The following is a 15258-nucleotide window of genomic DNA, read 5'->3' on the forward strand; positions in this document are numbered from 1 at the left end:
GGCTCGCAGGGTCTAGAGCGCAGGCTCAGTAGTTGTGGCACACGGGCTCAGTTGCTCTGCGGCATGTGGGATCTTCCCAGACCACGGGTTGAACCTGTGTCCTCTGTATTGGCAGGCGGATTATTAACCACTGCGCCACCAGGGAAGCCCCTGTTTACTTGGTTTTTAAAACTATTTTACTATGATCTGTTTACTTTGTGGTGTCTGGATCTTCTGATTTTTTTGCTGCAGGGGCTTCAGAAAAGAATGTTTTTCCTTCTTTGCTTTTCTTTCTATTTTCATAGAGTAATTTGTATAACATGGGAATTAGCTGATCTTTATGACTTAGACACTTGAAGGATTTCACTGGTAAATTATTTGGTCCTAAGTGATTTTTTCAAAGTATTTAAACTTTTAAAAAAGTTTTCAAAGTAGTTTTAAAGTATTTAAACTTTTAAAAAATTTTATTATAAATGTGTCTTTTTGTAAGGAGTTTGTAATTGAGTTAGAAATAGAGTACTTGTCTTTAAAGGGGAGGGGCTTACATTTTCTTATTTTAAAACATAATCTTTATTCTTCAGAGCAGTTTTGGATTTACAGGAAAATTACAGAGATAATACAAAGACCTCCTGTATACCCCAAGCCCAGTTTTCCTTATTATTAGTGTCGTATATGTGTGATATATTTGTTACAATTAATTAACCAATATTGATACATTATGGTTAATTAAAGTTAATATTTTATTCAGATTTCCTTGGTTTTTATGTAATGTCTTCTTTTTTCCTTTTCCATTATGGGTATTACAGGATATTGAATATAGTTCCCTGTGCTATACAGTAGGACCTTGTTGTTTATCTATTTTATATATAGTAGTTTGTATCTGTTAATCCCAGACTCCTAATTTATCCTTCCTTCACTTCCTTTCCCCTTTGGTAACTGTAAGTTTGTTTTCTGTTTGTGAATCTGTTTCTGTTTTGTAAATAAGTTCATTTGTATCATATTTTAGATTCCACATATAAGTGATATCATATAGTATTTGTCTCTGTCTGACTTGCTTCACTTAGTATGAGAATCTCTAGGTCCATCCACATTGCTGCAAATGGCATTATTTCGTTCTTTTTTATGGCTGAGTAATATTCCATCGTATGTATGTACTACATCTTCTTATCCATTCCTCTGTCGATGGATATTTATGTTGCTTCCATGTCTTCGCTATTGGAAATAGTGCTGCTATGAACATTGGGGTGCATTAGAGATTTCTCTGGGTATATGCCCAGTAGTGGGATTGCTGGATCATATGGTAAGTCTCTTTTTAGTTTTTTAAGGAACCTCCATACTGTCCTCCATAGCGGTTGCACCAATTTACATTCCCACCAACAGTGTAGGAGGGTTCCCTTTTCTCCACATCTTCTCCAGCATTTATTATTTGTAGACTTTTTAATGATGGCCACATAATGTCCTATTTCTGTCCCAGGATCCTACCTAGGACACCACGTTGCATTCAGTCATTAGGTCTCCTTAAGCTCCTCTTGACTGTGACAGTTTCTCAGATTTTCCTTGTTTTGTGGTGCTATTGTCAGTTTTGAGGAGTACAAGCAAGTATTTTGTAGAATGTTTCTTAATGGAGTTTATCTGAGGTTTTTCTCATGGCGAGGCTGGGGTTATAAGTTTTGGGGGAGGTAAAGTGCCATTTTCGTCACGTCTTATCAAGAGTGCGCATGACGCACCTGACTTACCACATTTGATGTCGATCTTGATCACCTGGATGAGATAGTGTTTATCAGGTTTCTCCACTAAAGTTACTCTTGTTTTCCTTTCTGTACTGTCCTCTTTGGGAAAAAAAAGTCATTGTGCAACCCACACTTGAGGATGGGGAGTCAGGCTTCACTTCCCTGAGGACGGTGCAGTAGCACAATACTGCCCTCCCCCCAGCTGCCCACGCCCTAGTCCCTGGAACCTGTCAATATGTCTCAGACAGCAAAGAGGAATTAAGGATGCAGAGGGGTGGAGAGAGAAAGGAGGGATCAAGGATTCTTCCTCTGGGGCTGCTGAATGAACACCATTTATTGAAGGCTGGGGCAGGGACGGGGGTGGGGGGGAGGAGAAATTTTGAGGAAACCGTCAAGACTTTTCAGACTTACTGGGATGGTCAGGAGACACTCAGATGGAGATACCAAATAAACAGCTGATCTGGGGGAATCTGGAACTCTAAGGAAGGTGTGGGTTGTACCTATGACTTTGAAGGTCAAGAGATTTAACAATAAGGAATGGGTGAGATCTCCTTGGGAAAGAATGCAGGTAGGGAAGTGAAAGGAGTCAGCACCAAGCTCTGAGGAAGAGTTGAGAACAAAAGCCAAGCTGGAGGTGGTCCACGGGAGGAAGAGTGAAGAGAGAGTGAAAAAGCGTAGGTACATATGGTAGAGGACATAGTGTGGTTCTCAAACCCAGATGATTAGCAGCATCACCTGGAGGGCTTGTAAAGCCCAGCTTCCTGGGCCCAGAGGTCTTGGGTGTCGCCTGGTGATTTGCATTTCTAACAAATTCATGGGTCATGCTGATGCTGCTAGCCTGAGGACCACAGCTTGAGACCCACTGGCAAAATAAACACTTTTGATATGAATGGGCATCAGAAAACTGGAAGGCAGGGGGGATAAAGGAAGAATTTTTAAAGATTGAAGTTGAAGGGTATTTGCTTGCTGATGGGAGTGATTGATAGGGTGAGAGAGACGGACGATACAGAAAAAAAGGGATAAATGAAGGGGCAAAGTCCTTGATTCTGCAAATGGGGCTGGATTTGGAGCATCACAGGGGCTTTGGCCTCTGGTAGGAGCTGGACTTTTACCCCATGGTAGCAAGTGTGCATAGGTTTGGCGGATTAGACGTGGAACATTGAGCAAGCTTGTACCAGGGAGCTTCCATACCACCATAAAGAATGAAGAGTGTGTCTGGAAGCTTTCGTATTCTGTATTCTCAGGGTAGAATGAAAGCAGAGTGGAGAAGATGATGGAGGAGGTTTGAGGCAAGGGGACAAGGTATGAACCTGTTGTCTTAGGGAACAAAAAGTCAATTTCCTGGACCAGCCTAATAGAACTTTCTGAAATCAGAAAAATGTTCTATAATCTGTGCTGTCCAGTATGGTAGCCACTAGCCACATAAGACAATTTATATTTAACTTAATTTACATTAAATAAAAGTAGAGATTTAGTTCCTTAGCTCACTAGGCACATCTCATGCCTCAGTGGCGCATTCTTAGAGAAACAGATTTGGGCTGTGGAACTGAGTTGAAGGTGGGCCTGGGGTTTGTGAAACCAGCTGGCCCTGGTTGGTCATTTTTCTTCAGCAACGCTCACCAGTTCAGGGCCAGGGCCAGAGAAGGGGGATGATACAGGACTTTCAGGGTGGAGCTTTTTCAGATTTGTAGGACAAAGGGAGAGAAGACCAAAGCATCAAGGGTACTGGGGATGGAGTGGCTACAATGCAGGACTGTAGAGTGTCTGGTGCAGGACGTGAACAAGAAGAACATTGAAGACAAGAGGACTCTCAAATGTGTCCTCACTGTGGACAGAATAAAGCATTTATCTTACTTTATCTGTAAACTGTATCTCAAGGATACATTTTTTTTTTTTTTTTTTTTTTGGTGGTACGTGGGCCTCTCACTATTGTGGCCTCTCCCATTGCGGAGCACAGGCTCCAGACGCGCAGGCTCAGCAGCCATGGCTCACGGGCCCAGCCGCTCCGCGGCATGTGGGATCTTCCCAGACCGGGGCACAAACCCGTGTGCCCTGCATCGGCAGGCGGACTCCCAACCACTGCGCCACCAGGGAAGCCTAAGGATACATTTTTGACAAGGGGAAGCTTCTCATTATGCAACATTCCAGCTAATAAAGAAGGAATGATAGAATTAGAGGATAACAATCTATAAATCCCTAATGAAATAACAGATATAGGCGATGCTCATCAATGGCTGCTAAAACCACAAAGACGAGGGACAAGATATTTTATGCTGCTTGATGGAAGAATTCAAATGCAGTCTTGCCAAAAAACCAGCTCTGAGTCTGACCTGGCTTCTAGATCCAACAACCCCTTCACAGAACATGTTAGCACCAGAGGGATAGAATCAGCACATCTAAATTGTGGGAAATTCTACCAGATACACGACTTGGCTTCTTGAACAAATTAATTGCAAGGGGGGAAAAAGAGATGGAGAAGAAATCTAAAAGAGATTTATGAGACACGTCAATAATAACTGATTGTGGTTATGTTGTTTACGATCCTTATATTTTAAGAATATGAACTAAAATACTCACAGGTGAAATTACATATCTGGGATATATTTCAAAATGAGCCCAATGGTGGGGGCATAAATAAAGGAAGAGGGGCTACTGGAGGATTAGTGGTAGCTGATAAGGGGTACTGGGGGCTTCATTATACTATTCTTTCTTTTTAGTTTATTTATATTTTGGCTGTGTTGGGTCTTCATTGCTGCATGTGGGCTTTCTCTAGTTACGGAGAACGGAGGCTACTTTTCATTGCGGTGCATGGGTTTCTCATTGCGGTGACTTCTTTTGTTGCAGAGCAAGAGCTCCAGGCGCTCAGGCTTCAGTTGTTGTGGCACGCAGGCTCAGTAGTAGTGGCTCACAGGCTCTAGAGTGCAGGATCAGTAGTTGTGGCGCATGGGCTTAGTTGCTCCCCGGCATGTGGGATCTTCCCGGATCAGGGCTCGAACCCGTGTCCCCTTCATTGGCAGGCAGATTCCTAACCACTGCACCACCAGGGAAATCCCTATACTATTCTTTCTACTTTCTGTATATTTGAAATTTTCTATCATGAAAAGGTTAAATAAAATAATCCCTCCTACACTGGATGCTCTTCCCAGATATGAACTTGTCTCTCTCCTTCCTTTCACAGCCAAGCATCTTGAAGGAATTGTCTCTGCTGTTTCTTCACATCCTTAGTCTCTGCCCATGCCTTGCACCATGCAGTCTTGATCTGCCCGTGTTCCTTTCTCAGACCTGCTCAGCCTAAGGTCCTCCAAAACAGGGAACATTCTTCTGCCCTCACTTCCCTGACACTATTGGTCACATCTTTCTTTTCAAGCTCTCCAAACCAGGACAACTAGAGTCAGACAACAAGAGCTCGTATCAGATTGGCCACATCTTGGCTTGATCTTACTGGAGAAGCGCTCTCATTCTCCATCTCCCCAGCTCAAAAATGATGATAATAATAGTGTCTGCCTGTCCTGGGTACTTACTGCCGTGTAACAATCCACCCCCAAACTGAGGAGCTTGAAACACTATTTATGATCTCCTACGGTTCTGGGGGTTAGTGGTCTCAGTCGGGCAGCTGTAGTCAGATGGTGCCCAGGGCTTAGGTTGCCTTCACTCACATGCCTGGCCCCAGATTGGAGTGGCTGGAGCAGCTGGAACTGGCCGGGCATCTCGCTTTCCCTGTGTGGCCTCTCTCCATAGGTAGCTCGGGCTTCCTCTCAGGATACTTGGACTTTTTACATGCCAGCTAGCTTCCCCCAGAGTGGGCATTCAATGAGGCAGGAAATAAAACTTCTCAGTCTGCAATCTGGCACAACCTCACTTCCACCATATCTATTGGTCAAAGCTATTGCAGAGCCTGCTAGGATTCCAAAGCGGGGGACTTGGTGAAGTACCAAGGAGAAAGTCTCAAAGTCATTCAGCTGTGAAACAAACCTACTCTTTATTATAAATAGACTCTCTTCCCCACACCCTTTCTCTTTCTCTCTCTCTTAGCAGTGGCTTAAACAATACAGGGTATTTTTCTCTCATTATAAAGAATATGAAAATGAACAGTTGCTGGCATTCCTTCAGCTGCTCAAGGATTCCTTCAAAGGCCCATGCTCTTTCTTTCTGCTCTGCCAACATTGGCACATGGGCTCTCATCATTGTGCTGCCATCCTCATGGTCACAAGATGGCTGCCACACCTCCAGACATCATATCCAAGCCGAGTTCTGCCTGGGACTCCTTGGATGCAACTATGTCACATGGCCATAACTAGCTGAAAGGGAGGCTGGGAAAGAGAGTGGAGCTTGGTACATTACTATGCCACATGAAATTGGAGGTCTGTCACCAAGGAAAAAATGGAGAATGGATATCTAGTAGGCCACATTGTGTCAGCCATGTTTCCCTAAGTAGCTCATTGCTTGGCACTTGGTAGGTCGTAAATATGCAACAATGATGGACTGTGGTCACTGTGGATTAGAAATCAGGACCCCAGGTCACCTCCTCTAAGAGAGAGTCCCTACCCTTCACCCTGAGATAGAATTAACTACATCCTCTGCCCAGCAATACCCAGGACAGGCTTTTATCAAAGCACGTGAAAGACTTAGGACTCATTTTAAATTTACATTTCTGTCTCCTTCTTCTCGATGCGACCCTTTGAGGTCAGGAGCCCAGATTTGTTCCCCTTTGGGTCCCCATCACCTAGCAGGATGGGGAAATTAATGTGATATTGACCTCCAGGTTTGGGGAGTTTTGATAATAGAAGGTCTACTTAGGAAAAGTGAAGGAAATCAGAAGACGAGAAAACAAAACAGAAGAAACATTCAGAGCCAGTCACAAAATTCTCTTGAAAATAGGCTTATAAGGTGCATTAATTAGCAAGTAAAATTACTCATGCTGATTCAGTAAAAAAGAGAGTAAAACCAAAAAAAAAAAAAAGAAAAACCAACAACAAAAAACCTAAAAACAACAACAACAAAAAACAAACCTAGAAGGTGGTTAAAGAGAATAGAAATTAGGAGGAAAAAGCACAAGAGGAAGGGAGAAAAGAAAGGAGAGGAGGAAAGAAGGAAGGGAAGGTGGATGTTGGTTTCCTGGGGCTGCTATAACAAATTACTACAAACTTGGTGGCTTAAACAACAGAAATGTATTCTTTCTTTCTTTTTTTTTTTTTTTAAATATCTATTTATTTGGCTGTGCTGGGTCTTAGTTGCTACTCGGGGGATCTTCGTTGCTGCATCCAAACACTTAGTTGCGGCATGTGGGATCTAGTTCCCTGACCAGGGATCGAACCCAGGCCACCTGCACTGAAAGCGTGGAGTCTTAGCCACTGGACCACCAGGGAAGTCCCCAAAATACATTCTTTCACAGTTGTAGAAGCCAGAAATCTGAAATCAGTATCCCTGGGCTGAAATCAAGATGTCAGCAAGGCCGTCCTCCCTCTGGAGTCTCCAGAGGAGACTGCTCCTGTCTCTTGCAGGTCTGGGGGCAGCTGGTGTTCCTTAGCTTGTGGCCGCATCACTCCAGTCTCTGCATCCGTGCTCACATGGTCTCCCCTTCTGTCCGTGTGATGCCCCCCTCTGTCTCCTCTTACAGGGACACTTGTCATGGCATTTACCCTCCCCCCAGCAGATAATCCCGGATAACCTCCTCATCTGAATATCTTTAACCTAATCACCTCTGCAGAGACCCCTTTTCCAAATAATATCACATTCCTGGTTTCCGGGGCATTTTTCAGCCGAGGAGAGGACATGGATGCGTCAGCTCCCCCACTTGAAAAGCCGCCTCCCTTTAGAACTACATTGGCCCCAAATCATCCTTTCCAACACCAGCCTGCGGTATCTTAGCTCTGTGTACGCACCACCGTTCCATCACACGGTGGCCGTGAGAACATGCCGCTCCTGTCCCCACCTGCGGGAGTGTGATGGGCCCTGGACCTCAGCTGCTGCTCTGAAGCAGGGGCTGCTCCAGCCGGTGACTGAGCACAGCAGGGATACTGAGGCTGCCGCCGACCCCCGGGAGGCCCCTCTGAGAGGTGACTTTGGCTGAGGACTCCCTGAAGGCCTCGCTGGCTAGGCCTTAGAATTTCGCGGCTGTCTAAGACCATCCACCCAGCCTCCCTCCCTCCCACTCTCTGTCATTGGGGTCTGGACTGGAGCCTGGTCGGACAGTTCTCCAAATTTTCCCAGTCCCCTCTCTTGTTTTGTTTTGTTTCATTTTTGTTTTTTTGGCCGCACTACATGGCTGGCAGCATCTTAGTTGCCCCACCAGGGATTGAACCCAGGACCACAGGGGAATTCCCTCCTTTCCATTTTCTCCCAGGCATATCCCCTAATAAACTTTTTGCACATTTAATTCCTTCTTGGTATCTGCTTCTTAGATAATCTGGATTAACACATATTACCTACCTAATACTTATCTTTAAGTAATTCATCATTAAATAAATGTATTTAAAAAGGATATTTTAGGGCTTCCCTGGTGGCACAGTGGTTAAGAATCTGCCTGCCAATGCAGAGGACACAGGTTCGAGCCCTGGTCTGGGAAGATCCCACATGCTGCGGAGCAACTAAGTCCATGCGCCACAACTACTGAAGCCTGCGTGCCTAGAGCCCGTGCTCCGCAACAAGAGAAGCCACGGCAATGAGAAGCCCGCACACCGCAACTAGAGAAAGCCCGCGCGCAGCAACGAAGACCAAACGTGGCCAAAAATAAATAAATAAAATAAAATGTAAAAATAAATAAAAAGGAAATTTTAACTCAGCCATAAAAAAGAATGAAATTCTGCCATTTGCAACAACGTGGATGAACCTAGAGGGCATCATGCTTAGTGAAATAGGTCAGACAGAGAAAGACAAACACTGCACAATCTCACTTACATGTGGAATCTAAAAAATGAAATAAATGAATGAATATAACAAAGCAGAAACAGACTCACAGACATAGAGAAGAAACTTGTGGTTACCAAGAGGGGAGGGGGGAGCAGGAAGGGGCAAGAGAGGGATGGGGGTTAAGGACTACAAACTAATATGTATATAATAGATAAGTAACAAGGGTATATTGTACAGCACAGGGAATTTAGACATCATCTTTTTTAAAAAATTTAATTTAATTAATATTTTATACAGCAGGTTCTTATTAGTTATCTATTTTATACATATTAGTGTATACATGTCAATCCCAATCTCCCAATTCATCCCACCACCACCCCCTTCCCTGCTTTCCCCTGGCCATCGTCTTGTAATAACTTTTAATGGAGTAGAATTTGTAAAAATACTGAATCAGTATGCTGCATGCCTGAAACGAATATAATGCTGTAAATCAACTATACTTCAATTTCAAAAATTAAATAATCTAATAGAATATAAACATAAATAAATAAATAGGACATTTCAGACCACTACAAGAAATAGAAAGCCAATGTCACTTGCCATAAACAGGGGGAAAGCTGAAAATATAGATAGCAATATAGACCAGCAGAATGATGTTGTTAAAGTTTAACCAGGTACCCATTGCTTGCCTGACAGAGGATCAAAGCCTGAGGTTGGCTTGCTCCTTACAGGGGAGTCTTGCCAGTACTAGAAAGGAGTTAAAGACCTATTAGCACCAAGCTGAGACTTTCTCCTGGACCTAATCAGAAAGGTCAAAGAGAATTAAAAAGAAAACAACTTTCTCACCTGGGGCTTCCATGTTTGTGTTTACCTGAGACCAGTAAATACGCCTCAAACAGCCACAGAGCCTTGCCTTGTTGAGTTCATTGCTGGGAAGCCTTGCGGTGGGAATATTATTGAGATATTAACTTTTATTATGTTCAAGTAGTAATTTTTCCTTCATCAGTACCAATCAGGTAGATGTTCCTTGATGCTTTCTAGTCCTTGGGGAGGTCTGGGTTGAAAAAGCAAAGGCTTTTGAGGCATCTCTCTTGCAGTCTTTAAAGACAACCTAAACTCACAAGTTGGGGGGAGAGGTGTGGATTGAGGGAGAGCAGGGAGGGTGGATCCCAGGATCCAGAAGCAGTGAGGACCCTCATGCCCCTCACTGGGGACAGGATCTAGAAGAAAAGGTAGAGAAGGTGGCTTCATGGCAAACCCACCACATTGGGATGGGAGCTTGGAGTCAGGTAAAAGAAAATAAAATTGTGACGTTGTCCCTATACCTGAGTTGTGAATCTGGATTCGTACACACCTGTAAGCATCTTAGAAGATTAGATCAGTAACTCACAATGATAATCAACTCACTCCCAAGCCATTTATCTATTTATATCTATATGGTGCCCAAATGATGGAGATTTGCTGTTTCTCATGTACGTCCTTAATATACAGAAGCATGCCCTCTGTCTCATAGGAATAAGCTAAGAAGTCATTGTGGTCTGGTGGCCTTTGGAGACCCAGCTTGTGGTTCATGGGGAAGGGACACACTGTCTTTTCCATGAATCACAGGACAGCAGAGAAGCGAACAAGTGTCATTTTTATTAGGTATTTAGTTGAAACTCTTGGTAGAAAGTGAGAAAGCACAACTCCCACTGGCTTGAGCAAAAATACGAAAGAGAGAATTTATTCAACGTTTCCAGGGGTAGGTTTGCTTCAGGCTGTCATGAGGACTCAGTCTGGCTCTCTCCATCTTTTGGCTTTGCTTTCCTCTGTGTTGGCAGCATTCTCAGGCAGCTGCTGGTGGCAAAGGTGGTTGCCTGCCCCGGGCTTGTGTCGCATGCTCTCTCAATCTCAAGGGAATCGGAGTCTCGGCAACAGCTCCTGTCCAGCACTGGTTCAGTTTGGATCTCTGCCCTGTGGCCAAGTTGAAGGTTCTAATTAGCCGAGTTAAGCACCCACCTCCCACAGGAGGCGTAGAGTCAACCTGTCCAGAACCGTCTGTTCAGTTACTGGAAGACAGGGGAATGGATGCCCGGGGGGCAGGTGGAAACACCAGGTGGCCTCCACAGGTAGACATTGCCCTTCCCCAGACACAGGTGCACCCAGGAGCAGGGAGAGCTCATTAGTGTGGAAGAGACACCAAGATCTTGTTCTTGGAAGATTCTGAGTGTGTTTACAGACAGAGGAACCCTCAGGCGAGGGGGGTCCCCCGCATGGCACATCCCAGGCTGGCTGGGGACCCTGATGGACACACTGCTGGTTTCTGCTGAGCGTAGGATGGATGTTCTCGGCATCTGGTGCTTTTCTAACGAGGGGCTCGAGAGAAGGGGTCCTTGACCTTTCTAAACCTTTGCTTTCTCACTTGTGAAGTGGGTATAAAAAGAGTTTTTCTCTCCCACAGATGGTTGCTTAGTGAAACAACGTGGCTAGTGCATATTACCCAGCGTCTGGATTAGAGAAGGCATTCGATTAACATTGGTCATTGGCATCTAAACAATAGGAAAATGCTTCCTACAGGCACGTTCACAAATGTGATCCCATTTTATACTCACAGTAACTGTGTGAAGTAGGTAAGAGACACGTTATCATTCCATTTTAGGGATGAACACACTGAGGTTCAGAGAATTGAAATGACTTTGCCATGTCCCTGGAGTGTGTCAGTGGCAGAGCCACGGTCCAATGCCAAGTCCTGGCCTCTCAATGCGGCCTCCCTGTCACCCCCCAAATCACAATGCTGACCAGGAACACATGGGGATGCTGACGGACAGCCGTCCAGAACAGCATAGGCGCCTCATGCTGGTCATTAACAGTCTAGACCAGCACTGTCAGATGGAATTACATCTCGAACCACAGATGTCACGTTAAATTTTCTAGTAGCCACATTAAAAAGTAAAAAACAAAACAAAAAACCCTGAACTGTATTTTAATAATACATTTTATTTAATGCAATATATCCAAAATATTATCATTTCCACATATAAATTAATATACAAAACTATTAATGAAATATTTTGCAGTCTTTTTTTTTTTCCAGTAGTGTCTTCAACGTCCAATGTGTATTTAACACTTACAGCACATCTCAGTTCAGACCAACCACCTTTCAGGTGCTCAGCAGCCGCATAGGACAAGCTGGTGGTTCTGGTTTTGGACAGTGTAGGACTAGAGGCAGATTAGGTGTCAGTTTAGGGCACCAGAAAAGCAAGAGCATGAGAGGGGCTGAGAGAAGAGAGACAGAAGTTTCACGTCCAGGAGTTTAACCAGCACCTTGCAAATTATTCTAGAAAGCAAAGATTTAAAATAAGGATACATATTTTGTGGTTCGTGTTGTTTTTATTTTGAGTTATAGTAGCGTGGGAATGAGACTTCATAATCTTGTCATTGATTGGAAGACAACATAATGAGGTCCTGGAGACAACGCCAGTTGCAGAATAGATGACCCAAGATGTGGCAACAGACTCCACTCTAGCTTGTTCAATGCGAAAAGGAATTTATGGAAGGTTGTTAAGTAGCTCGTGGAATCTCCAGGAGACCATAGAATCAGTCTCCGAAGCGAGCCGCCAGAAACGATGCTCAGACTGCAGTTCCGGGCGTCTCCAGTAGGGGCTCTGTCGCCGTGGTCCGCGTGCCCGGGGTCCCATCCTCGCTGAGCACAGGACGGGCCTCCAGGACTCTGACGCCCGCTCCTTGTGCTAAACCCAGTGTGTGTGTGAACCCCCGGTCATGGATCCCGGGTCACAGGCTTGCACCCAGCAGCGAGAGAGTCTGAGAAAGCAATCTTCTGGCTCCCTTGTGAGGAGGTGAGACTCCTAAGGGAAAATTACCCAAAAGGGAAGGTGTGCCAAGTTACTAGCTTTCCTCAAGCAGGGCTCATGTGCGCTACATCAGCTGGTTTGGTTTTTTAGTTTTAAAAATATTGTCAAACATATTACATAGACAAGAATGTGTAAATATGTATACATGGTTAAATAACAACAACAATTATTCTCACTTCCCAGGTTGAGAAATACGGTATTACCAGTACTTTGGAATGCCCGCCCCACTCCATGTTTATCCCTCCCTAATTTCAGACCCGTTCCTCTCTCCCAGTGAGCAGCATTCACCTGACTTTTGTATCAATCATTTTCTTGCTTTGCCTACTGTTTTTTAAAATTGAGATATAACTGACATATAACATTCTATCAGTTTTAGGTGTACAATGCAGATTTGATATACGTATGTATTGCAAAATGATTGCCACAATAAATTTAGTTAACATCCATCATTACACATACTTACAGTTTTTTTCCTTGTGATCAAAACTTTTAAGATCAACTCTCTTAGCAACTTTCAATTTTTTTAAATTAAACTTTTCATTTTGAGATAATGCAGATTCACATGCAGTGGTGTGCCCTTCATCCAGTTTCCCCAATGGTAAATTTTATGGAACGAGAGAGGGTATTATCAGCAGGATATTGACACTGAGACAACCCACAGGTCTTATCCAGATCTACCCAGTTTTACCTGTACTCACCGGTGTGTGAGTGGATGTGTGTGTGTGTGTCTGATTCTAAACAATTGTATCACAGGTGCAGGTTCGTGTATCAGCTACTACAGACACTGAGCAGTCCCATCACACAAGGATCCCTTGCTTGACCTTTTACAAACCCTTAACTCTTGACAACCAATCTTTTCTCCATTTTTATGATGCTGTCATTTCAAGAATGTTATGGGGGGCTTCCCTGGTGGTGCAGTGGTTAAGAATCCACCTGCCAATGCAGGGGACACGGATTCAAACCCTGGCCCGGGAAGATCCCACATGCTGCGGAGCAACTAAGCCCATGCACCACAACTACTGAGCCTGCACTCTAGAGCCCACGAGCCACAACTACTGAGCCCACGTGCCACACTACTGAAGCCCTTGTGCCTAGAGCCCATGCTCCTCAGCAAGAGAAGCCACTGCAATGAGAAGACCACACACCACAACGAAGAGTAGCCCCCGCTCACCGCAACCAGAGAAAGCTCGTGAACAGCAATGAAGACCCAACACAGCCAAAAATAAAAATTAATAAAGTAAATAAATTTATATTAAAAAAAGTATAGGGCAAAAAATAAAAGATTTACAAAAAAAAAAGAATGTTATGGAGCCCTAGCAAAATAATATAAAATATATAAGTAATATAAAGATGGAAAATTAATTTTTTTTAAAGAGAAAATAACTAATTTCAGAGGGATCAGAGACTGAAGGGAGATTGCCCTAAATCCTTATTTTCCCATGTAGGATATTAAAAGATAATGCACTAAACTCAAATGTACATAGGTATCACTGTGAGCATATTTAGTTTCTAAACTAAACAAACAAGCATAACCAGAAAAGATTTTGTTGCCTCTAAGAAACTGTCAAGGGTTACAATGGCCTTTTGGTAAGCCTGTTAGAACAACTGAAATTTTATCTTCCTGCATTTCTTTACTACAAATAAAAATGGAATAAAAATTTTTTAAATAAAAAGTAAACAATAAGAAGAATGTTATATAAATGGAATCATACAATGGGTAACCTTTGGGATTACTTTTGTTTTCTTTTCTTTTCCCCAGCCGGGCCACATGGCATGCGGGAATCTTAGTTCCCGAACCGGGGGCCGAACCCGTGTCCCCTACAGTGGAAGCACAGAGTCTTAACAACTGGACCGTCAGCGAAGTCCCTGGGATTCCTTTTTAACTCAGCATAGTCTCTAGAGATTCTTCCAAGTCGTTGCTTGTTGCCTAATGGTTTTAACAAGTGTCTGTATTCTTAAACAATATATTGTTTACATTGATGTTTTTTAAAATCATTTGAATCTTATAGTACAATTCTTCTGTAACTTGCTTTTTTCTTTCAACAATATGCTTTTGAGATTTCCTTTTGTTAATGTGTGTGTCTGTGAGCCATTCCTTTCCACTGTACAGATTTATCACCATGTATTAACCCAATCAGTTATTGTCATTTGGGTTGTGTTGAGGTTTTTATTTTTTTTGAGTATGACGAATGATGCTATGATGAATATTCTTGTCTGTGACTCTTGGTGCAAAAGTGCAAGACTTTTTCTAGATTACAAAACCTGAAGTGGAATTTCTGGGTCATTTAATATGTGTATGTCCAATTTGACTAGGTAAAGTCAAAACTCTTTTCCAAAATGTTTGAATCAATGTACATACACATTAGCAATGTTTGAACAATTTCATTGGTCCATATCCTCACCAACACTTAGTATTGTCAAACTTTAAAATTTTGCCAGCCTGGTAAACATAAAATCGCATTTCACTGTCATTTTAATTTGTATTTTCTTGTTTACTAATGAGATTGAGTATTTTTTATATGTTGATGAGCCATTCATGTTTTCTCTTCTGGGAGATGCCTATCCAAGTCTTTTGACATTTTTCTGTTGAGTTTGTCTTTGCATATTCATTTGTAAGAGTTCTTTATATATTCTGGATCCTAAGCATTTGTAAGATAAATGTGTTGCAAAAAGTTCTCTCAGTACGTTGTTTAGCTTATTCTCTTTAAAGGTGCCTGTCGGTACCTTTAAAATTTTTCGACAGTCAGACTTATCAAATTTTTTATGGTCTGTTTTTTGTTTCTTAAGAAACTCTTCTCTACCCTATATCATAAATATGTTCTTTTACATTATCTAGCTCTCTATTGGGT

The sequence above is a fragment of the Delphinus delphis genome, chromosome 15 (genome assembly GCF_949987515.2).
Source record: "Delphinus delphis chromosome 15, mDelDel1.2, whole genome shotgun sequence".
Taxonomy (NCBI): Eukaryota; Metazoa; Chordata; class Mammalia; order Artiodactyla; family Delphinidae; genus Delphinus; species Delphinus delphis.